The sequence below is a fragment of the Dipodomys spectabilis genome, unplaced genomic scaffold (assembly GCF_019054845.1).
Source record: "Dipodomys spectabilis isolate Male_0828 unplaced genomic scaffold, ASM1905484v1 ptg000017l, whole genome shotgun sequence".
Classification (NCBI taxonomy): domain Eukaryota; kingdom Metazoa; phylum Chordata; class Mammalia; order Rodentia; family Heteromyidae; genus Dipodomys; species Dipodomys spectabilis.
The window spans coordinates 19,973,840-20,001,755 of NW_024870694.1; the positions used below are offsets into that span (position 1 = coordinate 19,973,840).

General features: G+C 40.3%; 1 protein-coding gene across 2 annotated transcripts in view; it reads right to left on the bottom strand.

Annotated features, from left to right (window-relative positions):
* The window catches only part of Map3k13 (mitogen-activated protein kinase kinase kinase 13), a 125,258-nt gene that overhangs the window by 76,673 nt on the left and 20,669 nt on the right, over positions 1-27,916 (bottom strand). Inside the window, exon 1 of one of the 2 annotated variants that reach the window (XM_042669244.1) lies at positions 19,009-19,063. The exons of the other annotated variant lie outside the window; for it this stretch is intronic. The gene's annotated coding sequence lies outside the window, so the exon portion shown is untranslated. Of the gene's footprint in view, positions 1-19,008; positions 19,064-27,916 lie in introns of those variants that run through there. 2 annotated transcript variants of the gene reach the window in all.

Below are 27,916 nucleotides of genomic sequence, written 5' to 3' on the forward strand. Positions count from 1 at the left end.
TGGGCAGGAAAGTCCATGAAACTCATCTCCAACTAACCACCACAAAACCGGAAGTGGTACTATGGCTCAAGTGGTAGAGAGCTAGCCTTGAGCTGAAGAGCTCAGGGACAGTGCCCAGGCCCAGAGTTCAAGCCCCATGGCCAACAAAAAAATAAAAAAGCAAAAGTGCCAACTATAACCCACATTCAAACTTACTTTGGTAAATCTTTACACCTTAGGAGGAAAAATGACAATAATTTTTTTTTAATTAAGATGTGATATACAAGAGGTTATAGTTATATAAGTCAGGTAAGGAGTACATTTCTTTTTTTTCAAATTCTTTATTGTGATTAAGTGATTACATAATTTCACAAATTTTACAGTATTGTAGGATAATGATGCTTAGTTAAATTCACAAACACATTCTAACTTTCATGGGGACAAACTGATGAGTACATTTCTTTTTGGACAATGTCACCTCCTTCCCTTGCTCTCTCCTGCCAATAACTCTTTTTTTCGGGGGGGGGGGGGTGTCCGGTTGTGGGGCCTGGACGCTGTCCCTCAGCTCTTCAGCTCAAGGCTAGCGCTCTACCACTTGAGCCACAGCGCCACTTCTGGCTTTTTTATTTTTGCTTATGTGGTGCTGAGGAATCGAACCCAGGGCCTCAGGCATGCAAGGCAAGTGCTCTACCACTGAGCCACCTTCCCAGCCCCCTGCCAATAACTCTTAAGGCACTTATTATGCTTAAATCTTTGATATGCTTTATCTCATTTGGTTTTTGTGTCTTATGGACATCACAGTATCCTTTTCTGGATGAGTGAACTGGAGTACAGATTATATAATTTGCCCAAGGTTGTTAGGTCCATTTGAACATAGCCCCTCCCCTTGGAAAGTATAAACTACACAATTATATTTAATTGCTGGGAAAATGAGAAAAAGAATAAATAAGGAAATATTCTTAAAATGTTTACTATTATTTGGAAAATTGCAAACCCACTAGATGTTTTGATTTAACTCACTCATTGTAGTGATGTGAGCTTTTGGAATTGGGTTTAAAAAGGAAAGATGACTCAAAAGAGAAAAAAAGAAGAAAAAGCAGTGAAAGAAAAAGTAACATACCTAGACTTTCCCTAGTTCTTCAGAGTTTTACTGTAAGTAACACTTTTGTCTCTAACAAACACACTCTAGACTTTCCTCTGGCCTTACTTCCATGTTCTATCTTCCCCCAAACTGTGTTGTTGGTAGTAATGTACTTAGTATTTCCTCATCCACCGTAACACTTTCTACCTTAACAAATACTGTGATAGCTCCATATATTCTACATTTAAAGAATCTGTTACAGTTTGAACCTAGAATGCTTTCCAAAAGCCCCTGTGTTAAGTGACTGTGAAAGTTATGGATAGAAAAGCATTTAGGAAGTTTCTCTGACTAGTCGAAAGAAGTGCGGCTGAAACTGTAACCAAAGGAGGCATTATGCTTCCAGAAAAGTCTCAAGGAAAAGTATAGCAAGCCACAGTAGTGGCCGTAGGATTGGGCTCTAAAGGCAAGGGTGAAGAGATTCAGCCAGTTAGTGTGAAAGTAGGTGATAAAGTTCATATCCAAGAATATGGAGGCCCCAATGTAGTTCTAGATGACAAGGATTATTTCTTATTTAGGGATGGTGACAATCTTGAGAGGTATGTAGGGTGAATACATCACTGAAGTGGCATCATGTGAAGCTGCCCAACTCTATGAAAGTTCTGAGATCTTTTATCATGTAAACAATTTCCATATCTCCCTTTTATAATAAACTGATGGTAACTAAACTAAAAAAAAAAGTTTGACATTGCTATGGGTTAAGCTGACCACCAGCATAGTAGTGTTGAGGTGGTGGAGCCTTTAAGAGGTGGAACCTAGTAAGGGGGTCCTGAGGGTACCAGGTTCACAAGGGATGAATGCTGGACTTGTGGGACTGGATTAGTCCCTTGAGAATGGGGAGAATGGGTGGTTATAAAAACAGCAAGCCTGGCGCTTTTTCTCGGTCTCTTGCTTCCTGCTTTGCCATGTGATATCTCCCACTTATGCTCCCACCATTGTAATACTACCCACAATGAGGCCCTCAGCAGAGCTAAGCAGGTGCAGTTGCCATGCTCTTAATTCTCCAGAACCAAGCTACATAAAGCAAGATTACCTAGCCTCCGTTGTTTTATTGCAGCAGCATAAAATAGCTTAATATATATATTTCATATGGATATGAAACACCATTTTGTACCTTAAAAGTATCCTCTACGCCAGGTGCTAGCTTAATCCTAGCTACTCAGGAGGCTAAGATCTGAGGATCACAGTTTGAAGCCAGCCAGGGCAGGAAAGTCCATGAGCCTCATCTCCAATTAACCACCAGAAAACTGGAAGTGGTGCTGTGGATCTAATTGGTAGAACACTAGCCTTGAGCAAAAAAGAAGCTCAGGGACAGCACCTCGGCCCTGAGTTCAAGCTCCAGCATTGGCATATATATATAACATATTTTATATAATATATTACATACATTATATAATATTATATATAATATATGATATGTACATAATACATATATTATATATAATATCTCTTGAATTTTAGCATTTCTTTCCATCTCAACTCTTTTTACATATCATCACCTTTAGATTACTTCAACCTTCTAATTGTAGTCTTGTCTCTAGTCTCTCCATTTTATTCCATCCTCTCTATAGCCTTGGTGCTTTTTCTAGCATTTAATTCTGAACATACCACTGAGCTTTGCAAAATCTGTAGCTTCTAAAATAAGTGTGCAACCCTCCCAGAGACTGCTTTTTCTTGTCTCATGTCTGATACAGTCCTTTAGTTCACCAATAAGATTCACTTCAGCTCTTTGAATTCTTTTCCCTCTTTCTCATCTCTGAATTAAGTACTTGTCTTCAGTCCTCTTTACACACAGTACAACCCCTTCACCTCTTTTTGTGCTCTTTATGGCTCACCTCTGTTATCACTTCCTTCAGGCTTCTTGAGGAAGTGTCTGGTTAGGGGTTCTCCTCAGATCCTACTCTAGTAGTAGGTATTCCTTACCCTTACCTCTTCCCCTTAATTACTACCTTCCTTGCTCGTCAGTAAACTCTGTGACAGCAGGTGTCATGCTTAGGTTTGAATTCTGTAATCTGTACTTCAGCAGCTATATAATATGGAATAAGTCCTTGAACTCTTTAGGCAACCATCCTGTCTATTGTGAATTTACTATATTATGTTTTATGCCCAATATGTCTAAACCCTCCAGTGGTCACCATTAAATCTTCAGTGCTTAGCATAATATATAGCAGTCATTAAAGAACATAGTCTAAATGGCTATTCTCCATAAGTTTCCAGAATAATAATAGGAATTTTCCTATAAAAATGTCCAGTCTGGTGCCACAGCACATGCCTATAGGCTCAGCTATTTGGGAGGCTGAGTTGAAGGATCCTTGAGCACAACAATCAAGACCAATCTGGACTGCATAGTGAGAACCTATTTTTTTAAATCTTCTCAGACTATGACATAGACACTGAACCCAACTCCTGCCCCTCCCCACACACAAAGAGGTTATACTGACATAGGATGCATTTCAGTTTGTTTAGTTTTTTCCTTTATAGCATCAAGTAAAATCCATGTATTTTGTAATGGTGAGCAGTTCCATAAAATGGCCTCTCCTAAGAGAGGTTTTGTTTTGTATTCTAACAGGGAAGAGAAGCTTAAAAAAAAAAAAAAAAAAAAGCATGCGAAAGGAAAGAGGCCAAATTTAGTGAAAGGTTACAGTACACATGTGGTTTGTTTTGGGTTTTTTTTTTTTAATGATTTTTACTGAGATTAAGTGATTACATAAATTTCACAGATTTCACAGTATTGTGGGATAGTGACACTTAGTCAAAATCACATACACATTGTTTGTTTTGTTTTTAAATAAATTTCGAAACAAAACTCCCACCGACTTTCCTGCCAGGCTGGCTTCAAACCAGTATCCTCAGATCTCAACTTCTTGAGTATCTAGGATTACAGGTGTGAGCTAACAGCACCTGGCTATAACTTATTCTCAATAAACAACACATTATCTTCATTATGGGCATGAGAAAGAAGGAAACTCTAGAACATGCTACAATATGGATAAGCCTTGAACACATCATGCTAAGTGAAGTAAGTCAGTCACCAATGGATACTGTATGGTTTCATACAATACATGAATCAGAGCAGTCAAACTGATAAAGATAGCAAATAGGTAGTCTACAGGGTCCACAGGGAGATAAGGGGGCGGGAGTTATTGTTCAATGACCATTGTATCTCCATTTGGGAAGATCAAAGAGTTGTGGTGATTGCACAACAATGTGAATGTACTCAGTGCAATGAACTGTCTAGATAAAATGGTTAAAATTGCTGTAATTATGCTATGCAAATTTTATCACAGTAAGAAAAAAGGGAAGAGGAAAATGTCTTTTGCCTTAAATTGCAGAACCTGATAGGAAACCTGGATAGAAAAGAGTATGCAGGATGGTGCTGCTGATACAGGTGCAAGGAAGGAAACAATTCTAAATAAAAATGATCTAGAAGGAACTTCTTACACAGAGGTGAAGGTGGAAAATATTCAGAGGAAGAGAATTATGCTGTGTGTTTAGCAACAATGAAATGCTTACATGAGATTGCTTATAAGAAGACTCATTCTTGCATAGCCTTTAAGAAAAAAATGGGATTTTTTTTCTTTTGGGGGGGGGGTCCGGTCGTGGGGCCTGAACTCTGGGCCTGGGCGCTGTCCCTCAACTCTTCAGCTCAAGGCTAGCGCTCTACCACTTGAGACACAGCGCCACTTTTGGCTTTTTTCTTTTTGCTTATGTGGTGCTGAGGAATCGAACTCAGGGCCTCATGCATGCAAGGCAAGCGCTCTACCACTGAGCCACCTTCCCAGCCCTGGGATTTTTTTTTCTGTAAAATTTTACTCACTTTCCAAGAAGAAAAGTCAGACAGTAGCATGGTAAATAGCTTGACCCTGGAGCCAGATTATGTGAATCTGAATGCTTGTTTTACCTTCTTTAGCTTTGGTTTTACCTAGAAGGAGTAATCAATCACAATAACGCCTCACAGAAGTGCAGTGATGTTTAAACCTGCAAAACCCCATGGCCAGTATGGCAGGTAGTAAGCACACATAAATGTTGGCTGTTATTCTTGTGGCTTCACATTACATCCCTTGTCCTCACTGTGTGCTCTGGGGAAACCTGGAGTCCTAGTCACCTCTTAGGGGGCCTGAGGTCAAATTATTTTCATAATAACAAGACATTCTTTTTTTTCTTCTTCACATCCTCTCACAAGTAGAGAATGGAATTCCCTAGCGTTGATTATATATCATTTAACATATAATGCTAATTAAAAGCAGCAGCAAATGAGACTCTAGTTACCATCTATTAAAGAGATTGGTTAAAAAAAAAACCCTATAATGCTGCTCTACATACAAAAGTTGTTTTTTTTTTTCATGCAAAAGTTTTTGAAGGTTTGGAAACTACAGTTCTTTTTTGTTGGTGGTGGCGGGGTGGTCATAGGGCTTGAAACCCAAGACTTGAGCAGTGTTCCTGAGCTTTTTCACTCAAGATGAGCCCTCTACCACTTTCAGCCACAATGCCACTTCTGGTTTCTGGTGGTTAACTGGAGAGAAGAGTGTCACAGACTTTTCTGCTGAGCCTGGCTTTGAACCGTGATCCTCAGATCTCAGGCTCCTAAGTAGCTAGGATTACAGGCATAAGCCATTAACGCCCAGCTACGGCTCTTTTGAAGAATTTTTTTAATATATTACAACATAATTGGATGTTTTTTATTTAATTAATTTTAAATTTTTTTCAGCTTTAATTCTTAATATGAAAAATAGAGAAGATACAATTCTAATAAACAATGCCTTTTGGAGTCCTTAAAATTTTTTTGTCCTGAGACAGAAAAGTTCGAAAAGTCCTGTTCTATTATTGTATGGTGTATGTGTCAATCTTGGAACAGGAATAATATCTTATTTTTTCTCCCTTGATTTTTTTCTTATTATTTAAAAAAAAAAAACCCAGATATCAACTGGAAGGCTTTTAAAAACAATAAATGAAGGGAAAAAAGCTAAAACATGAGCAACTGCTGTTTATTCAGGATTTAGTATGTGCTGTGCACTTGCTCATATACTTCATCTCATTTAACCCTCATTAGGCTCAACAATGCTTCCCTGCCATGGTATACACAGGAGAAACTTGGAGATATCACATAAGTGACCCACGGCCTCAAGATAATAAAAGGAAACACCCAGACACAAGTCTCACCTGTCTAATTTGAAAGGCTAATCACCCATATTGAAAGTGTGAAAACTTGTTAAAACCATCTGTGTTGCTGTCTTTTTTTTTTTTCCTGTCTCGTTTGTTAATTTATCTGTCTTTGGGAATGTAAGGGGAGGCACAGAAATGGGGGGACAAAGGGTGAACAAATGCAGCAATAGTACTTACTAGATACTATGTTCAAAATGAACTATACAACTTGTGAATGGGGATGGGAGGAAAAACTTTGTTTTATGTGTGTTTCTGTGTAAAGATTTTTTGTTTATTTTTTTTTGTTGGTGCTGTCCTCAGCTCTTCAGCTCAAGGCTAGCACTCTACCACTTGAGCCACAGTGCCACTTCCAGTTTTCTGGTAATTTATTGGAGATAAGAGGTTCATGGACTTTCCTGCCCAGGCTGGCTTTGAACCATGATCCTCAGATCTCAGCCTCCTGAATAGTTAGGAGTACAGGCATGAGACACTAGCGCCTGGCTTATGTTAAGGTTTTTACATCACATATATTATTGATTGATTGATTAACATTTCACTTATGGTCAACAGTGTCAATAGCCCAATAGGTTATGGTTTTTGTTATGTTAAGGTTTTTACATCACATATATTATTGATTGATTGATTAACATTTCACTTATGGTCAACAGTGTCAATAGCCCAATAAATCACACTTAAGTGGAACTTCCTTAACATCAAGATTTTCTTTCTCTCTAAGGCAGAGAGGCGATCTGTCTTAATTAAAACTCATACTGAAATTTGGCTGTTGGGAGATTAATTAATTAATATTGGGAGACTGAGTCTTCAAGAAGAATTACTGTGTTTCTCATAAGACTGGATTGGTTCTCGCAGAAATGGATTGGGTTCTCACAGAAAGGGATTCTAACTCAGGAGAGCAGGTTGTTGTTTGGCACTGGACCCTCTCTGCTTTCTCTTCTGCAAGCGCTTACTCTGTTCTTCCACTTTTCTGCCATGCATGGGACAACATGTGGCCTTCAACAGAAGCTGAGCAGATGCTAGCAACATTCTCTTAGACTTTTCAAACCATGAACTGAAAGAAACTTCTTTATCTATTAGTCAGACTCCAGTGTTCTGTTATAGCAACAGAAAAGGATTAAATAATAGATTTATAGCACATCACAGCTTTCTGGTGCTTAGGAACACTAGACAATGCTGCAGCAGTACTCTTGGGCTTAAACAGCAAAATCACCAACAAAACACATAAAACCACCACAACAAAAAAGTACTAAGTACAAAGCAAGAAGGACATTTCTCTGTAAAAGGAGAGTTAAAACAAGTCTTGCCTTGTTTGACCTAGCCTGGCAGTTCATCAGGTGACTCAAAGTTTGCTACACTGTACTTATCTGCAAAGGATTGTAAAAGCATTAGGAGTAATGACTTTGTGTTAAATACAATTTAGCTTCTAAGTAAATTTGTAAATATAGTATCAATGAATAATGAAGATTGTTCACCAATAAGGAAATATGTCCTTATTTCTATTAAAACAATCCTATGACGAATATACTTTTATGCATGTTTAACAGAGCATGACAATTAGTGCTTTAATTATTGCATTAATTCTTGGAACAGTTCAAAATAGTTCAATACCCTTCCTCCCTTTTGTGCTGGTACTTAGGCTTGAACTGAGGGCCTTGAACTCTTGTCCACTTAAGGACAGCACTCCATCAAAGAAGCATGCCTCCACTTCCAGCTTTTCATTGGTAATTGGAGATTAGATAAAGATTTGTCTACCTAGGTAAGCTTCAAACCTCAACTCTCAGATCTCAGTCTTCTGAGTAGCTAGAATTATGGGTGTAGACCACTGACACAGCACTTCAAGATCCTTTCTGGTTAGTATAGCAAACATTTGAGATAAAAAGAAAAGGTTAAGCCAGGAGCTGGTGGCTCATGCCTATAATCCTAGATACTCAGGAGGCTGAGATCTAAGGATTGCAGTTCAAAGCCAGCCTGGGTAGGAAAGTCTGTGAGACTCTTATCTACAATTAACCACTGGAAAACCAGAAGTGATGCTGTGGCTCAAGTGGTAGAGAGTGAGCCTTGAGCTGAAGAGCTGAGGGACAGCACCCAGGCCCAGAGTTCAAGCCCTTACAAAAAGAGAGAGAGAGAGAGAAGATTAATTTTGACTCATAATTTTCAAGGCCATGATAATTTGGATGGTTGCTTTTTGGCCTATGGCAAGGCAGCAAGTGCATCGTGGGTAAAGTTTCACAGACTGCTCAACTCATGGCAGCCAAGAAGCAAAGAAAGAAAGCAAAAGATACTGAAGTCCCATGATCCTCGTTGAGATCACACCTCCAATAACCTAAAACATCCCAGAAAGCCTCACATCGTAAAGGTTTAACCACTTCTGAACAGTATCTGAAAGAGCTCTGCCCATGAACCAGCCAGAGAAGTGCTTGTCAGAGTGTGGTTCCAGGACCAGAACCATCAGCATTTTCTGGGAACTGGATAGTAATGTAAATTCTCAGACTACTCTTCACATTTTCTCAATCAGAAATGCTGGTGGTAGATCATGGCCACCTGCATTTTAACAAGCTGGTTAATGGAGGCTGAGGTGCACTAAAGTTTAAGAATCCTTGATTTATGGTGCTTCAGATTTTTGCTATATAGATTTGCCTGAGGATTCTGTTAGGAAACAGATTCTGGTCACTTGGTTTGGGGTGATTTTTGTCAGCCATTTTAATTAGCTTCCTGGTGGTGCAAATGCGGAGGCTGTCACATTTTGTGAGTAGAAAGAGGCTATGGTTTGAATTTGGAGCATCCCTCAAGGGTCTATGTATATAAGCAATTGAAAAAATTCTTGTTGAATAGTTGTTGTTTTTTTAAATTTGTTGGGTATTCTTCAATTGTGTATGAAATAGGTAAATCTGAGGAGTTTTCTTAGTTTTTTTTACACTTTTCACTTTCCTGTGACAAACAATAATACACTAAAGAAAAAGAAAACATCTCAAAACAAGGTCTAAAGTGCTAGTTAACTGGTCTCTGGCAAGTCCTTGGCTGCTACTGCTCAGGAACAGATTTTTTAGAAGATGGAAGGAAGCCTTGTGACCATAATCTCCTCATAGTGGAACACAGTCCAGTACAGAGTCAACTCAAATGCATAACTTCATCAGCACAAAGTAAGTTTTTGTTTCATACTGCTCACTTCCTTAGCGAGGCTTTAAAGCAGTGTACCTGCCTATACTTCTCGTGTTTCCTGGAGTATTTCCCTTTTCTTCCATAGTCCTCTTTGCTCTGCATTAATAATGAAGTTCTCCTATCATCCCTCTTTGCCTTCTAGACCTAGCCATATCTCCTTCAACCCTTGAAACATGTATGCCATGTCTTCCTTTTTTTTTTTTTTTGAAAAACACTCCCTGGAATTCCCTCCTGTGTGCTTGCATCTTGACTCACATTGATCCTTGCTGCCAGCTGAGGTTGTCAGTACAATAAAACCAGACATATGGTATAGGAACAGATTATTCTGCCATTTTTCTAGATCTTGGAGTCACATATCCAAGATGGTGCTGGCCACACTACACTTGCTTAACCTGTCTGTAAGGTTCACAATGTTCCCAGCTCTGTGATCATCAAAGATTCCAAACTCTCCAACATAATGATGCTTCATCATTAGAGTAGAAACCTATAAAGACTAGACAATGCCTTTGGAGCAAGGCCTAACAAATCCTGGAATTTGCCTTTCTTGACAGCATCGCTGGTACTTGAGAGCATGCACCAGGACATGCATTCCCTCTGTTGTGGTGGCAGAGAAAGATATAGGGAAGACCTGGTTGAAAACGTTTACAATCTTGGAGAGTGTTTTATGTTTTTAAAATGTTTCAGTTGGGCTAGGAAGGTGGCTCAGCGGTAGAGTGCTTGCCTTGCATGCATGAGGCCCTGGGTTCATTCCTCAGCACCACATAAGCAAAAAGAAAAAAGCCGGAAGTGGCGCTGTGGCTCAAGTGGTAGAGCGCTAGCCTTGAGCTGAAGAGCTGAGGGATAGTGCCCAGTCCCAGAGTTCAGGCCCCACGACTGGACCCAAAAAAAAAGAAAGAAAAAAAATAAATAAAATGTTTCAGTTAGCAAGAAAAATACAAAGGCTATTTATAAACAATCTGTGGGGAAAAGAAGCTGGACTTCACCAAAAGTCAGTATCAAAGGTATAAGATTTAGTTAAAAGAAATCTTAATGTGGATAGTCCCCTCCCTCCCTTCTTCCCTCTCTCCCTTCCCTTCCCTTTCACCCTTCCTTCCTTCCTTCCTTCCTTCCTTCCTTCCTTCCTTCCTTCCTTTCCTTCCTTCCTTCCTTCCTTCCTTCCTTCCTTCCTTCCTTCCTTCCTTCCTCTCTCCCTTGCTTCCTTCCTTTGTTTTCTTTTCTTTTCTTTTTTTTTTTTCAAAGACAGAATGGTCTCATTATATTCCCCAGGCTGGCCTCCAACTCATGGGCTCAAGGGATCCTCCTGCCTCCCACAGTAGCTGGACTACAGATGCATGCCACCTCACTCACATTAATGTAATCAAAGGAAAGTGACTGTTGGAGAATTACTATTGTTTCAATGCATCATGGCAGAAGTACTGATTGAAGAAAATAAATCATTGCAGAAAATGTAAGTTATATGACTTTTTTCTCCAAGAAACCTGATCTGGTCTCAAAGTCTCTGATACTAGATTAAGACATAGTTTTAAATTTTAACACAAGCCGTGTAAAGCAAATGTTCAGTCTTTTTATTTCATAGACAACCAGATGGAAGGGATTCTGCTAAAAAAAAAATTTTTTTTAGGTCTGAAAAAGGAGGAGGGGGAAAGGAGAAGCTGGCAAAGAAAATTTGTTTTCAAATTGGCTCATGGTCCTAACAGCTGAACCCTCAAGTGGGCATTTCCCAGGAGTTTCTCTGCTTAGCAAAAATTAAAGAAGTCTGTAATTTAGGCTTGGAAATAGTGACCAGAAATATCTCAAGGTATGTGGCATCTGTTTCTTCTTACTGTGCAAATGTAGTTAAGTTTATTATACGAGAGGAAATAATTGGCAAGTAATTAGTAAAATGCTTAATCTTGCTTTAATCAAGAGATTAATTTCTCTGCAAAGTGAAATCCTGGGCTTTGTATTTTGGTGAGTGTTATCTTACTAGTCTCAATTATCCACGGTTATCCATGCCTGCAGATAGCTTAACGTGTCCCATTAAAGGCAGGCTAGCCAGCTACTAAAAATTCAGGCACAGTGCCTCAGGGCAATAGAAAGCCTCAGTGGACTGATTTTTACAAATTGAGCTCTCTTTAGTAATAGCAATTGTCACAGCCCCTTTTAGGACACTGACATAGTCTTTTTTCAGTCTGGCTCCTAGACCACTCTAGTTTAAGGTGAAAACTGTTGTCCTGGCTGCCACCTGCCTCATCTACTCAGCAACCCTGACTCTGGGCTCCTCTTTTCCTCCTTATCACCTTTCTCTCTAGTTCTTCACCTTTGGCTCCTCAATCAATTCATTCTTTCACTTCTTTGATCTTTTTTTTTTTTTTTGAATGTGGGGTTTTACTAAAACCTCCTCTTAGAATGGATCAGTTCCAACATCACCGCAGCCTAGGAAATCACAGCACAAATTAGCACACGGAGACAACTGCCATCTGTCAGCAGAAAGTCCTACATTGTTTTCCATAATTTTTTTTTTTTTTGGTCCGGTCGTGGGGCCTGAACTCTGGGACTGGGCACTGTCCCTCAGCTCTTCAGCTCAAGGCTAGCTCTCTACCACTTGAGCCACAGCGCCACTTCCGGCTTTTTTCTTTTTGCTTATGTGGTGCTGAGGAATCGAACTCAGGGCCTCAGGCATGCAAGGCAAGCACTCTACCACTGAGCCACCTTCCCAGCCCCTCCATAATTTTTTTAACAATTAAAATTATACAGTTACTGAACATTCTCTTAAGGGTTGCTCTGCAATACATGATTACTTTCTGCAAAAAGATGTTTTCTCTATCCTGCTCCACAACTAAGTATTGTCTCCAAAGGAGACCACTCTATATATTATAATAGCTGTTAAGACTACATAACTTCACCACCTTCACCACCACTCCTGTCTCGGCAATTACATGAATGGAAAAGAATGTTAAGAAAAATTCCAGGCTGAAGAAATGAACATAAAAAGGAAAAGGAGCCGGGTGCAGGTAGCTCACGCCTGTAATCCTAGCTACTCGGGAGGCTGAGATCTGAGGATCATGGTTCAAAGCCAGCCCAGGCAGGAAAGTCTGTGAGACTCTTACCTCCAATAAACCACTAGAAAATGGAAGTGGCGCTGTGGCTCAAGTGGTAGAGCACTTGCCTTGAGCTGAAAAGTTGAGGGACAGTGCCCAGGCCCAGAGTTCAAGCTCTACGACCAAAAAAAGAAAGATAAGAAAAGGGGTGTTTTTTTAAATAACTTTTTAAGTTTACTTATTTTGTAAAATATAATGACCTTTTTTTCTTTGATAAACATCAGCAAATTCAAAATACTCAGTTAACTTGTTATTTGGGGAATTATAAAAATAATAATTTTCAAAAGCTAATCAATATTATACAAAACAGTATCTTATTTTTACAAAGACTGATTAAGGATTTAAAGTCTTCATTCTCTTATGTAATACAATCTTAATCTTTTTCACATTTCAGCTTGAGTTAAAAGGACAAGTTGGGTGCAGGTAGATCACACATAATCCTAGTTGCTCAGGAGGCTGAGATCTGAAGATTGTGGTTTGAAGCTTCACCTTGGGCAGGAAAACAGTGAGACTCTTATCTCCAATTAACCACAAAAAGAGCCAGAAGTGGAACCACTCTAGGCCAAAGCCCTAGAGTGCTAGCCTTGAGCAATAAAGCTAAGACACAGAGTGCCCAAGCCATGAGTTAAGCTCCATTAGCAGCACACACACACACATGCACACACACACACAGACAAGAGGAGGGAACTGAAGATAGAAAGAGTAAATTAGGGTAAATTTCACTTAAGAACATTAACAAAGGCCAAAGGCCTCATCTATATACCTGTAATCTAGCAGGCAGGAGGCTGATAAAGGAGGACCAAGAATTTGAGGCTATCCTGGGCAATAGTGAAACGTCTCAAAAAAAAATAAAATACATAAAAATAAAAATAGAGGCAAAGGCTATAACACCCAACCAAACTGAGGTTATTGGACAGTCTGTGGATACCATCCTGTCTTAGCCCAAACCACCAAATTATCAATGTAATCAGAAGCTCCCTCTTGACTACACAACACATGGCCAAGGCAAGTGACATTTACACAGGCATGCTCAAACATGGCAAAGTCACATCTGATCAGAACTCTGTTTCCTGATTGGATGTGCTCTGAGAAGGAAGTTCCTGGGCATATCTGAAAGTAACTTAACCTTTTGGGGTTTTCCCCAGGTTATCTCCATCCGAAACACTTCAGACCCTATTTTCTCCTCAGCTGTAGCAGCATCCTATAGAACTTAAACTCATACTGTGAAAGAATCGGAATAATAAAATTTTTTGATGGCTTAAAATTGTTCACTTAAATTTTCACTTTTGACAACCAGAATTCGACACTGTCAGAGTTAAAAATACTGTTTAAAATCATTAGGGAGGGCTGGGAAGGTGGCTCAGTGGTAGAGTGCTTGCCTTGCATACATGAGGCCCTGGATTCGATTCCTCAGCACCACATGAGCAAAAAGAAAAAAGCCGGAAGTGGCGCTGTGGCTCAAGTGGTAGAGCGCTAGCCTTGAGCTGAAGAGCTGAGGGACAGCACCCAGGCCCAGAGTTCAGGCCCCACGACCGGACTCAAAAAAAATAATAATAAAATAAAATAATTAGGGATAATTTCTTCATATCTCATGTTAAAAATCAAAGCTGATGAAAAATAAAGCAATGAAGAAGGTAAATGCCTGGCCAAGATGACCTGAGATAGCTCCATAGTCAACGGCATCAGAGTCAAGTAAACAAAGTATCATGCTGATTTTTGTCTATTTGAATGTAAGTACCTAGCTAGATAAAGTAAGTAGACAAGTAAATTGGCAGGTGTTGTCATTTATTTTTCATTCATTTTTCCATCATGGAAATTATATTGGCCTTTGAGCTTCTTAGGGCTTTTTCTGTTGGCAGATCACCAGTTTGAGTTCCATGATTTTCTAGCACCCTCTTGTCTTCTATTGAACCCATTATGTCAACACTCATGCTAACTGTAATAGGCCACCATCAAACTTACCTTAATCTTTGTTCAGCCTAGTGCACTGTTTGAGAAGGTATTAAATTCATGCTACACTAGACCATTTGCAATTAATGGAGGAACCCAATGCTGAAAAATCCATGAAATACATAATTAGAGGATGGGAGTAATAATTAGACTTGGGCTTGAGAACTGAATATTATACCCACTATTGAGTATCTTTAGTTGAGTCAACAAATTTTCTATGCCTTTTTTTCCTGTCTGTAAAATGAACAGGCACCTACTTCATATCATGAGGATTATATTTTAAATTAAACATTGTATATTAAAAAAATCTACAGAAATGGAGGGACAAAGGATGAACAAATGCAGTGGTAGTGCTCATTAGACACAGTGTTGAAAATGAACGATACAACTTGCTGGTGTGGATGGGAAGGAAAAATTGGAAGAGAGGGAGAAAAGGGTGACATTGTCCAAAAAGAAATGTACTCTTTAATTGACTTGTGTAACTATAACACCTCTGTAAATCACCTTTATAACAACAATTTAAATTTTTTAAAACCCAAACAACCGTATAGGCATACATAAAGTGATGTTATCTCCATGGGCTGGAAAGGTGGCTCAGTGGTAGAGCGCTTGGGCCCTGGGTTCGATTCCTCAGCACCACATAAGCCAAAGGAAAAAAGCCGGAAGTGGCGCTGTGGCTCAAGTGGTAGAGCGCTAGCCTTGAGCTGAAGAGCTGAGGGACAGCGCCCAGGCCCAGCGTTCAAGCCCCATGACCCCCCCAAAAATGTTATCTCCTCTTCTTCATTTAGTTTGACATATTGAACCCTAACAATACCCTCATTCATTGAATGATTAACAACAGAAACAACCAAAACATACTTTTTAGCAAGAATCCTAATTTTCCTTCCCCCCACTCCTTTCCATATCAGAATTCTACATTTTCACTCATCCTCTCTCCTGATTCAGAAATACTGTCTGTAAAGTCTCTACTCATGACAATAGTTTTCAATGCAGGTTATAAATTCAAATAATCAGAGAAGCATTAAAAGAGCTCATGGTGCCTCATGGCTGTGATCCTAGCTACTCAGGAGGCTGAGACTTGAGGATCACAGTTTGAGGCTAACTCAGGCAGAAGCTGGCTCAGTCTATGAGACTCTTACCTTCAATCAACTAGCAAAAGTACCCTGTACTTCTACTCCCAAGAGAAATGAAAATATGTTCACATAAAGCTTGAACATAAATGTAGATCACAGTATTATTCCCAAAAATTACAAGGTAGAAACAACTCAAATGTTTATCGAGAGATGAAGTAAAATGTACTGTATCTATATGATTAACTGTTGCTTAGTGCTGGCTAGGGTTGAGAGGGGCAGTGGGAAGAAATGAGGAATGACTGCTAATCTGGTCTCTTTGCGATGATGAAAATATTCTCTATTTGTAATGATGGCTACATAACTGTTTAAACATATTAAAAACCACTGGCTAGCAAAAAGGGCAAGAGAAAAAAAATTTTAAGGCAGGGAGATTGAGGGAAAATTCTACAGGTAATTTTAGTGTTAAAGTTTACTTCTGAGTGGGACACTGGTCACCTGTAATCCTAGCTATTCAGGAGACAGATCCAAGGATCATGGTCTGTTGCCAGCCAGGGAAGAAAAGTACATGAGACTCTTATCTCCAATTAACCACCAAACACTGGCAGTGAAGCTCTGGCTCAAATGATAGAGTGTCAGTCTTGAACAAAAAAACAAAACAAAACAAGAGAAGCCAGGAGCTGGTGGTTCATGCCTATAATCCTAGCTATGCAGGAGGCTGAGATCTGAGGATCACAGTTCAAAGCCGCCCTAGACAGGAAAAGCCAAGAGACTCTTTATCTCCAGTTAACCACCAGAAAACCAGAAGTGGAGTTGTGGCCCAACGTGGTAAGAGTACTAGCTCTGAGCAAAATTGCTCAGGGACAGTACCCAGGTCCTGAGTTCAAGACCCATGGCCAAAAAGAAAAAGCGAAGAGAAAACATGAGACCCTGAGTTCAAACCACAGTATTAGCACAAAATATATATAATCTATTTCTGTAACTAACCTCTAGATTTATTGACAATAAAGACTGCAACTTCCAAATCTTTGTTTTCTCCACATTTATACAGAGTCAGAACCAAAGCAGAGCAGAAGTGTGATATCTTTTGAATGACTCTTGGATTTTTTTTTTTTAAAGCAGCAGAGTATTTTTAGGGAATGTTCTTTAATGTTAATCAAAATGACAAGAGACAAGCTACACCACCTGGCAGGCTTGGTCATCCTGGCTACCCTGATTCATTTGAGCTCCCCAAGCCATAATTCAGCTGTTGCTCACAGAAGGAAGATAGGTAGACAGTGCAAACTGAACTAACCAGTTCTGACATCCCTAGTATGACTGTTCTACCATAGACCTGTGACTATGGCTTTTGGACCTTAAAAATCCTTTATTTTTATTTTTTTTAACATAGCTCTGGTCTGGCTATGTTTACTAAATAAATTAATTCCTGCTTCTGGAGTAGCTTCAACTTTTAAACAGAAAGCCATCTATTGACATTCACTGATAACACAAGATTTTATTGTTTGATATTAAACAATTAAGAGTTATTGTTTTTTCTACAAGTACACTATACATGAAAATAAATATAATCTTGTACACAGCTATCAGGAGAAAAGGGAATTTTTACATCCACTTTGTGCCTTAAAGAGACAGTTTTACTTTAATAAACCAAATGCACACTAGATATCTTTAATGGAATTAAAGCTTTCTCTTGACAATATCTACCAAATGACTATTTCCTCAGATGAGTTTGATTATATAAACATAACTTTTAATGCCATGAAATGGATCTTTTGGTCTGGTAAGCTTCAATAATTTAATGTAATTTTGAAATTGCTTTCAACCAAGTCTGTAAAGGTATAAAAATGCTGAAAATAAGTCATGATGTTTACAATGATTGTAGAGTGTATCTAAATATTATCTCATTTGTTCAACTCAGCAAATAAAAATAGCATAATGTGAATCTATACTTCTCTGAGTATACCAAGATGTGATCTAGAATTAGACAGAGGTTTTCCCTTCTGTAATTCTAATGAGTTCAAATGGACTGGGAAAAACAGAATGAAGAAATGCACTAACAATCTGAGAAACAAAAGACAATGTTATGTCCTTACCTGTGTGTGTGTGTGTGTGTGTGTGTGTGTGTGTGTGCACGCACATACATGTGCACGCACTGCTTCTGGAACTTGACTCTAGGCCTGGGTGCTGCCCCTGAGCTCTTTTGCTCAAGGCTAGCACTCTACCATTTGAGCCACAGCTACACTTCTGGCTTTTTGGTGTTTAATTGAAGATAAAAGTCTCACAGATTTTGCCCAAGCTTGGCTTCAAACAGATCTTCAGATCTCAGCTGCCTCCTGAGTAGCTAGCATTACAGGCATAAGCCACTGGTACACAGCTATGACAACTTTCAACTTAAATGAGTTTACAGTTGGAAGATTCATTAGGAAGAATACTCTAAAAGATATCCATTAGTGCCACATTTAGAATCTTTCCTTCACAAGAAAAGATCATGATTTTTTTTTTAAATCACAAAACGATTGGTTATACAAGGTAAGTATAACAAAGTGATCATAAATTGGGCAGTTTGCTTTCTTGCTCACAGGAAAGACGAAAAACCAAGGGCATGTTGCAGACTAGTATTAGAAATGCTACTGTATTATTTGGTGTGAGGCACTGCCCTAGGGACAGAACATGCCACAATGTCACTTCTCCCTACTTCGGTATCACAACTTTCACCAGAACTAAACCAGAGCCTTGGAACACGAACTCAACCACAGATACTTTTTGTTAAGATGAGAAGCAACCTATGAAACCAGCTTCATACATGGAACATAGGAGAACTCTGCCGTCTTCCCCCAGCATGGGGGCGGGGGGGCTCTGTTTCCCGTTGGAAGTTCATTAGAAAACCGCGCAGGTGCATTTCTACACAATACAATGTTGGAACAGCGTCAGAAACCCCGTCGTTGGAGAGCAGCGTACGATCAGAATGGAAGGACGCGTCCCTTCCCTTGGCCCAGCCGCAGGGTTTTCAGGATCTGGCTGTGTCAATTCGCTTGGGGGGAAGGCTGGAACCGGAGCTATCCGTCTTTCCCCTGTCTGCAGTGGGGACGCGTGTACCCAGCAGAAACAAAGGTGAGGGGTGAGGCGGCGAGCGAGCTCGCGGGCCGCCGCCGGAAGGCAAGTGCCCGCGGGCTGGAACCTGCCCGGTCCGGCTCGCCCGCCGGCCTCGGCCCCTTGCCGGGGTCCCGCGTCGCCCCCGCCCCCGCCCCGCCCGGCCCCCTCATCTCGAAGGAAACGCATCTCCCCGGGAGGGCGACCGTCCCCGGCCGGCGGCAGACCGCGAAGGGCAAGCCAGCTGTCAACGCGCGGGCTGCCCGCGGCCGGCGGGACCCGGGTTCCTCCTCTCCACCGCGCGCATCCCGTCCCTCCGGGCTCACCCCGCGGCTCGAACCCGCCCCCGTCCGTCCGTGCGCGATTCACGCGGCGTACTCACGGCGGTGAGGCATTCCTACACATGCTGCTCCGTTTTCTGGCTGGCAGAAGGTTTGCCGGAGCCTGGCTGCGCTGGAAAAGCACGGGGGCGGCGGCTCCACCCCCGCGGCCCGCCAGCCCCCGCCGCGGGGCCCCCCGGCGCGCTGACGTCACGGATTCATGAATGGGTCGGAATTGGGCTGGTTTAGGACTCCGCAGACTTCTCCGTGGTGTGTGCCGTGAAAAAAATCGGGCGGGGGGGGGGGGCCAGGGAGGGAGGTGGGGAGGGCCCAGAGGGTGTCCAACCAATAGGCGCCCGGCAGTCCTGGCCGGCCTCCTTTCAGAAGGAATCTGGTCACGGAATAAACAGAGCCCGCCAATCAGGCGTCTGCCACGGCCTTGAGACCGACGGGCGGCTTGGGGAGGGGACGGAGGAGCGGGACCACACGGAGTGAGAGGAAAGACAGGGGAGGGGGGGGGGGGGAGGAGAAAAAAGCTCACGTGTTCAAGCTGTGCTCGTAATAACAACATTATTGTCATGAACGGAAGGAATAAAAATAGAATCTCGGTGGGATCCCTGCTATCAAAAATGCACATAAAAACCACGTTTTTATTCTTTAGAGATACTTAACCATTTACTTGCTGTTCAGCAATATTCCTGATGTGATTTTTTTTTTTTAATCAAAGAGACTAAAATTGGTGACTAGTGAGCATGCACGCACTCCGCCACGGTGACTTGGAATACAAAAATAATAGAGAAAGAGTGCATGAAAATAACCTAAGGAGCCATAGCTATTAAAATAACATTAAAACCAATTGTTTTCTATAACAATAACGTGCTGCTGACCTTTGTGATGTGGAAGAGTAACTTACTGCTATAATTAAATAAAACAGAGCACTCCCTCCTTGATTTAGCCAACATCTTCCATTCATTTAGGACAAGATTCCAAAAGGTCTCCTAATGAATCTGTGAGTAAATTTGGATTTCAGTAGTCTTATTGGCAACAAAACCCACTGTATTAAATTCACCTAAGAGGCTCTAGACATTTTTTCACTTTGTGTGTGGTATGTGTGTGTGTGTCCTAGTGCTTTAACAGTTCCTGAGATTCTTTGCTCAAGGCTAGTGCTCTGTCACTTAAGCCACAGCTCCACTTCCAGCTTTTTAGTGGTTAACTGGAGATAAGCATTTCACAAAATTTCCTGCTCAGGTTGGCTTTGAACCACAATCTTGAAAATCTAAAATTTCCAAATAGCTATAATTAATTATAGGCATGAACTACTGGTGCCTAGAAATAATCAGATTTATAAAACGGATTTTTGGCTGGATGCTGGTGGCTCACAGCTATAATCCTAGCTACTCAGGAGACTGAGGTTTGAGGATCGTGGTTCGAAGCCAGCCTGTGTAGAAAGTTCTATGAGACTATCTCCAATAAACTACTCAGAAAAAATCTAGAAGTGGTGCTGTGGCTCAGGTGGTAGAGCACCAGCTTTGAGCAAAAAGAGGTTCAGAGGTAGCACCCAGGATCTGTGTTCAAGCCTCAAGACTTGCATACACACATACCACATTTTTTTTCTTCCAAAATCACACAGAGGAGTCAATAGTCCCCATAGTCTTACTACGGACTATGTCAGAAAGATAACCAACAAGTACATCAAGTGTTATACATTAAATACCTATTGCTTCTGTATGTTAGTCATAAGTCAGCAAAGCTAGGGTGGTCTTTTAGAAGCCACTTGTTATAGAAGCTAACACATTTATTTAATTAGCAACATCAATAACAAGTCCACCAAGGAGGAGGTAATCTCTGTAACAATTCAACAAAACACATTCTGTATTTCTAATAACAGACACCTAAGACTGTTGGCTCAATGTATCGTCTAATAAAAACTGTCTGATTTGCCAGGTGCCAGTGGCTCACACCTATAATCCTAGCTACTCAGGAGGCTGAGATCTGAGGATTGTGGTTCAAAGCTTACCTGAGTAGGAAAAGTGCATGAGACTTTTAGCTCCAATTAACCATGAGAATATCGGAAGTGATGCTGTGGTTCAAAGAAGCAGAGCGCTAGCTTTAAGCACAAAAGCTCAGAAATAGCAGCAAGGCCTTGAGTTCAAGCCTCATGACTGGCCAAAACAAACAAAAACCCACCAAAAACTAGCTGATTCTATAGGCTCCTCACTCTAGTAAGCTAAATGTAGTTTGGGGTAGTAGCTTCCCTGTATCACAGAAATAGAAACTAGGATCAGAAAGTCCTCCAGATAAAATATCATGGGAAATATCATCTCCTCTGATCATAGAGGCTACATAAGTCATTCTTGGAGTATGCCATTGTTGTTTGTTATTGTTAAGGAAAGAAAAGCATGAAAAGTGTACTGTCATAGCCGGGTGCCGGTGGCTCATGCTTATTATCCTAGCTACTCAGGAATCTGAGATCTGAGGATCCAGGTTCAAAGCCAGCCCAGGCAGGAAAAGCCATGAGACTCTTATCTCCAATAAACCACTAGAAAACCGGAAGTGGTGCTATGGCTCAAGTGGTAGAGCACTAGTCTTGAGCTGAAGAGCTGAGGGACATCGTCCAGGACCAGAGTTCAAGCCCCATGACTGACCAAAAAAAAAAAAAGAAAAGAAAAGAAAAATGTACTGTCAAGAGCAGCCCCAAACCAGAAAGCTTTCTGTAGAAATGCTCTATGACTTGCATTAATACAAGAGCCACATGTGGCTACTGAGGATTTGAGATATGGTTAATGGACTTTAGGAATTGAATTTTTAAATTTAGTTTTCATTAATTTAAATCTAAAAAATAGTCACATATGACTGATGGCTAACATACAAAACAGAGCACTTGTAGAATTACCAAGCAAAATCTCATCATCACAAGTAATTCTTTTCTTTTTGCCCACAGCCCTTTTTTTGTTTTAGTTATTTTTCAGATAAGGTCTTGAATTTTTCCCCAGATTTTGCTTTGGACCTCTATCATACCTCTTACTTATGTAGCTGGGATTACAGGCATAAATACAATGCTCGCTCTGTGTGTGTGTGTGTGTGTGTGTGTGTGTGTGTGTGTGTGTGTGTGTGTGTGTGTGTGTGTGTGTGTGTGTGTGTGTGCGCGCGCGCCAGTCGAATTCAGCACCCGGGCACTGTCCCTAAGCTTTTTATGCTCAAGGCTGGTACTCAACCACTTGAGCCACAGTGCCATTTCTGGCTTTTTTGGTAGTTGATTGGAGATCACAGGCTCACGGACTTTCCTGCCTGGGTTGGCTTTGAACAGTGATCCTCAGATCTCAGCCTCCTGAGTAGCTGGGATTATACGCCACTGCTGCCCGGCTGGCATACTTTTTTTAAATTTTGGCATGCGAGGATGCTAAGTGTGGAGGACCACAAAGCCATTATCTAGGTGAGTAGGCTCTTTCAAGACCCAAATAAAAAAAAAAGGAAAGAAAATGAACTTCAAATTTCAATAATGACTTGCATACTGGTCTGAACGCTCCACTTCCATATCAGAATGTTATCCGTAACCTGCCCTATTTCTTTCTAAAGCAAATGGGTCCTTCGTCAACAAGGGAATTTCAATATTCAAACACCTCAGCAGACTACTGACTTTTTTCTGTCCAGCTCTGAAAATTATTCTTTAGCATGTATTAGTTGCATCATGGGATTTCCACTGTAACATTTCTACCCAGGTATCAACCACACCCTCTTCTCTATTATTCTCTTCTGTCACTCTTCTATTTTCATACATACAAGCAGACAGCTTCATCCATATTCATCCTCACACATCCTCCTCATTAGCCCTCTCATCTCTCCCTGGTGCCCAACCCCTTCAACAGTGTCTGCCCCACTAGAGAAAACTTTTTTAAAGAAACATCTAAGGAAAAGCATCCTTTTAAGTGTTACTAAGCTCTATCTTTATATTAAAGGAAGCTACACGCTATCTAATTATCATTAGCATAGTGCCCCTTGGCAGATTCTCCATCATTGAGTCTTATTACCCTGCTTTGGGAAGAATTGTTATAAGGAAGACCAATATTTCTTCTGTGTTTCCCATTATCTTGCATGGTATTTCCTACATAAGAAAATTATAGGAGGAATTTGTATTACAACTTAGCAACAGAGAAATTCTCTGGAATTAAGGGATTAGTAGACAACCATACCATAATCCATTCAATTCACATTTTTTTTCCCCCACTTGCTGCTAGGATACTCAGATCCACTTTATGCTCTATGCGTGAGCTTTTGTGATTAACATTTTTTCCTTAGCTTTCTTCTTTTTTTTTTTTTTAAATTTTATTTTATTTTATTTGAGAACATACTGTACAGAGGGGTTACAATTACATGGTCAGGATAATGCATACATTTTCACTATATTTGATGTTAGCTTTCTTCTTTTTGACAGTGACTTCCCTTTTAACCTCCTTCAGTATGTATATGTGTATATATACATATGTGTATATACATATGTATTTATGTGTATACTTCCTTCATGAAAAGCACTCCAAATCCTTTTTCTTGTTTGTTTGTTTTTGACAGTCCTGGGGCTTGAATTCAGGGCCTGGGCACTGTTCCTAAGCCTCTTTTGCTCAAGGCTAGCACTCTACCACTGGAGCCACAGCGCCACTTCTGGCTTTTCTGTTTATGTGGTATTGAGGAATCAAACCCAGGGCTTCATGCATGCTACGCAAGTGCTCTACCACTAAGCCACATTCCCAGCCCTCAAATCCTTTTTGAAAAGGAAGATAATATAAGTACTAAATTCATATGTATATATTCTAAAAAAGATAAAAAGTCTCATGCTGGTAAAAAGTCTTCAACCATCTTTATGTTTTCTTTTAAAAAGCCCTGAAGGTACACACAATTATAGCAGACTTAGAAGAATATCATTAGATAACTGGATTTGAACCCCTTGATTTTTTTTTCAAAGGGCAATACTATATCTAGTCAGGTGGAGAAAACCAATTGCTTGTGGTTTTATATGCTGCTGAGAATAAATCTTAACAGCTTAATCAAGTTTTAGTACTTTATTCTTGTCCAAAGGATGACTACTAATGAGCAACATAATAATTCTTCATTGGTCAATAATGCAAATACACGGAAGCAAGTCAAAAGCAAATGGACTTCTCAACTACTAAAATATTTAACACCCTCAAAATAAACTGTTGCATAAAATACAAACTGGCAAAGTGCCATACACCAAAACTGAAACTAATATCTCATTTATAAAAGCACTTTACACAATGAAAGAAGAAAAGGAAACGTTATACTTTACTTGTCCACATAGAATTCATACTTCCTGGGCTGAAGGTATAGCCCATGCTTAGCTTGTCTGAGGCTGTGGATTAAATTCTCAGTACCCAAAAAAAAAAAAAAAAATTAAAAATGGTTTTCTGAAAGTTCATGTTAAAAAAATTCTGGACACCGGGGCTGGGAAGGTGGCTCAGTGGTAGAGCGCTTGCCTTGCATGCATGAGGCCCTGAGTTCGATTCCTCAGCACCACATAAGCAAAAAGAAAAAAGTGGGAAGTGGCGCTGTGGCTCGTGGTAGAGTGCTAGCCTTGAGCTGAAGAGCTGAGGGATAGCGCCCAGGCCCAGAGTTCAGCCCCACGACCGGACCCAAAAAAAAAAAAAAAAATTCTGGACACCCATGGTGCTCACTGTAATCCTAGATGCTGGGGAGTCTGTATGTGTGTGCTTTTTTCTGTTGTTTTTTAACAGTAAGAGGGGTTGAAATGGAAGTCTTGCACTTTCTAGGTAGGCTTGGCAATATCACCAGCATTTTTTGCTGTATGTTTGTTTTTATGCTGATTCTAAGTCTTGGACTGGCTTCCAGTCCTCATTCAACTTTCTTGTTCATGGCACTACCATTTAAGCCACACCTCTAATCTGGCATTTTGCTGGTTAATTAAGGAGGAAGCCTTTTTTTTTTTTGGTCATGGAACTTGAACTTTGTGCCTGGATGCTGTCCCTCAGCTCTTCAGCTCAAGAAAGCTCTCTGCCACTTAAGCCACAGAATCACTTCCAGTTTTCAGGTGGTTAATTGGAGATAAAGTCTCATGGACTTTCCTTGCCCAGTCTGGCTTTGAACCACAATCCTCATATCTCAGCCTCCTGAGTAGCTAGGATTACAGAATGAACCACCAGTGCCAGGCTAAGCATGCAGTCTTGAAGAGTTTTTTGCCTGGGCTGGTTTTGAGCCATGATCCTTCCTGTCTGAATCTCCTAAGTAGCTAGAATTACAGGCATGAGTCACTGGCACCTGGTTTGTTCTAGTTTTCTTGGAAATAGGATCTGCTTTTTATCTGGGCCAGCCTGAACTTCACTCAATCCACCTAAATTTATGCTTCCACCATCACTGGAATGAAAGCACATACCACCATCAATTTCTTCTGATGAGCTGGGGTTTTGCAACCTACCGGCCTGGAACCATGATCCTCTCATTCTCACAGCTGTGATGACAGGTGAACACCACTTTGCCCAGCTATTGGTCAAGAAGAGTTTTCACTAAGTTTTTTTCTGAACTAGTTTGGTACCACAATACTTCCTATCTCTACCTCCAAAATATCTAGAACTAATGGTGTTAACAACTAGTACCTAGCCACTTATTTTTTTTTTCCAGTCCTGGGGCTTGAACTCAGGACTTGGGCACTATCCCTGAGCTCTTTTTTTTTTTTACTTAATGCTGGCACTCTATCACTTGAGTCACAGCTGCACTTCCAACTTTTTCATGGTTAATTAGAGGTAAGAGTCTTATGGACTTTCTTGCCTGGACTCGCTTTGAACTGCAATCATCGGATCTCAACCTCTTGAGTAGCTAGGATTACAAGTGTGAGCCACCAGCACCCAACCACTTTTTGATGATTTTTTGTTGTTGTTTGGTCATGGAACCTGAACGCTGAGCCTGGGCACTGTTGTCCCTCAACTGTTCAGCTCATGGCTAGAGCTCTATCACTTGGGCCATGGCACCACTTCCAGCTTTTTCTGCTTATGTGGTTCTGAGGAATGGAACCCAGGGCCTCATGCATGCTAGGCAAGCACTCTACCACTGAGCCACCTTCCTAGCCCCACTTTTTGATCCTTTTAAGGAACATAGTAAACAGTATAAACAATAATGCTTAGTGTGAGAATAAATGTTAGATATTTATAATTATTTACCCACTTTAGGTAGATATTTGATTGACTCAAAGTGATGACAGAAAATATATCTTGATGTAGAAAAATGTTTTTCAAACTGCAGTTGTATTCTATCAGTGGGTCATGATATTACCTTAGTGGTAAGATAAGAATATCATCTTCATGATGTTAACTGAAATGAACCCCAAGAGAGGGACACAACTGGTTTTTCTTTCTTGCTGTTGTTTTCAATGTATTTTATATGTACTATGTGATTTTTTTTGTTTCTTTTGTGTGTTCTTCCACCATGGTATAACCCCTGTTTTCACTGTATTTGATGTCGGTGCCCTGCATCTTGTATATACATTTTTCTAATTTGGGGAGGGGAAGGGAAATAACAAAATGCTGAAATAAAGATACAGGTTGACCCATTGTAACAATGAGATGTACAAGACATTATATTGAAAACGAACTTTACAACTTGAGGGGGAGGGAGGAGTTGGGGAGGTGGAGAGGGAAGGGATGGTAGGGGAAAAACAAAGGAGGAGGTAATAATGCTCGATAGGAAATATACTCATTAACTCTACTGATGTAACTGTAGCCCCTCTGTACACTATTTTTTTTACAATAAAAACATATTAAAAATAAAAGAATAGGGCTGGGAAGGTGGCTCAGTGGTAGAGCGCTTGCCTTGCATGCATGAGGCCCTGGGTTCGATTCCTCAGCACCACATAAGCAAAAAGAAAAAAGCTGGAAGTGGCGCTGTGACTCAAGTGGTAGAGCACTAGCTTTGAGCTGAAGAGCTGAGGGACAGCGCCCAGGCCCAGAGTTCAGGTCCCACGACCGAACCCCTCCCCCCAAAAAATAAATACATAAAAAAGAATATTATCTAACTAAGATAAAAATAGAATAGAAAATAGTGTATCTCAAGTGGTAAAGTTAAGTATATTGCTTCAGGAAAGTTGTTCATCACATGTGTGTGTGCTGGGATCTTCTTAGGAACCTTACATTTCTTATTGTACTGAAAGCTTTAAAATATTACTCTTCTGTGATACATACATATATATATATATATATATATATATTGCAAGTATCTATTTTTTGCTATTCTTTATGTCATACAATATATACCATAACCTTTGTGTCCAATTATTCTCTTTATATTGTGTGCTTTTAGAATTTCTGTACTTCAGAAATAACCATTAGGAACAATTCTGATCATAGACATTCTAGTAAACAATCTTCTATACTTTATAGCTGTTGCTAGGCACATTTTTACATGTCAGAAAATTAAGTCTCTGGGAAGACTGGTTCATCCACTCTAAATTTATCTAAATGCTGAAATATATTGAAAACTCTCCATACTTTTGTTGTTTTCGTAGTACTAGGACTTGAACTTTTTGTCTTATACATCTTCACCTTGCTTGCTCAGCTGGCACTTTACCACTTGAGCCCCAGCTCCAGCCCTGCTTTTTGCTGGTTATTTGGGAGACAGAGTTTCATAGACTCACAGCTAACTTCAAATTTCAATTGTCCAGATTTCAACCTCCTGAGCAGGTAAGATTATAAGTGTCTACCAGTGTTCAGCTCTGACTATACTTCTTAATTTATTTTAACTGTAATATACCAAAGACTGATCATACTTTTTTAATTCTTTCATTATCCTTTCCTCTCCTCCTGTAAAGCTCTGTCCTTCCATCATTTAGTGAATAAATTAAAGATGAATTTTTATTTGTGTGTATGTGTGTATAATTTTGAATCAAACACAGAGTCTTTATGCATATTAGCAAAGCATTCTACCTCTGAGCTATATTCCAGCTCTGTGAAT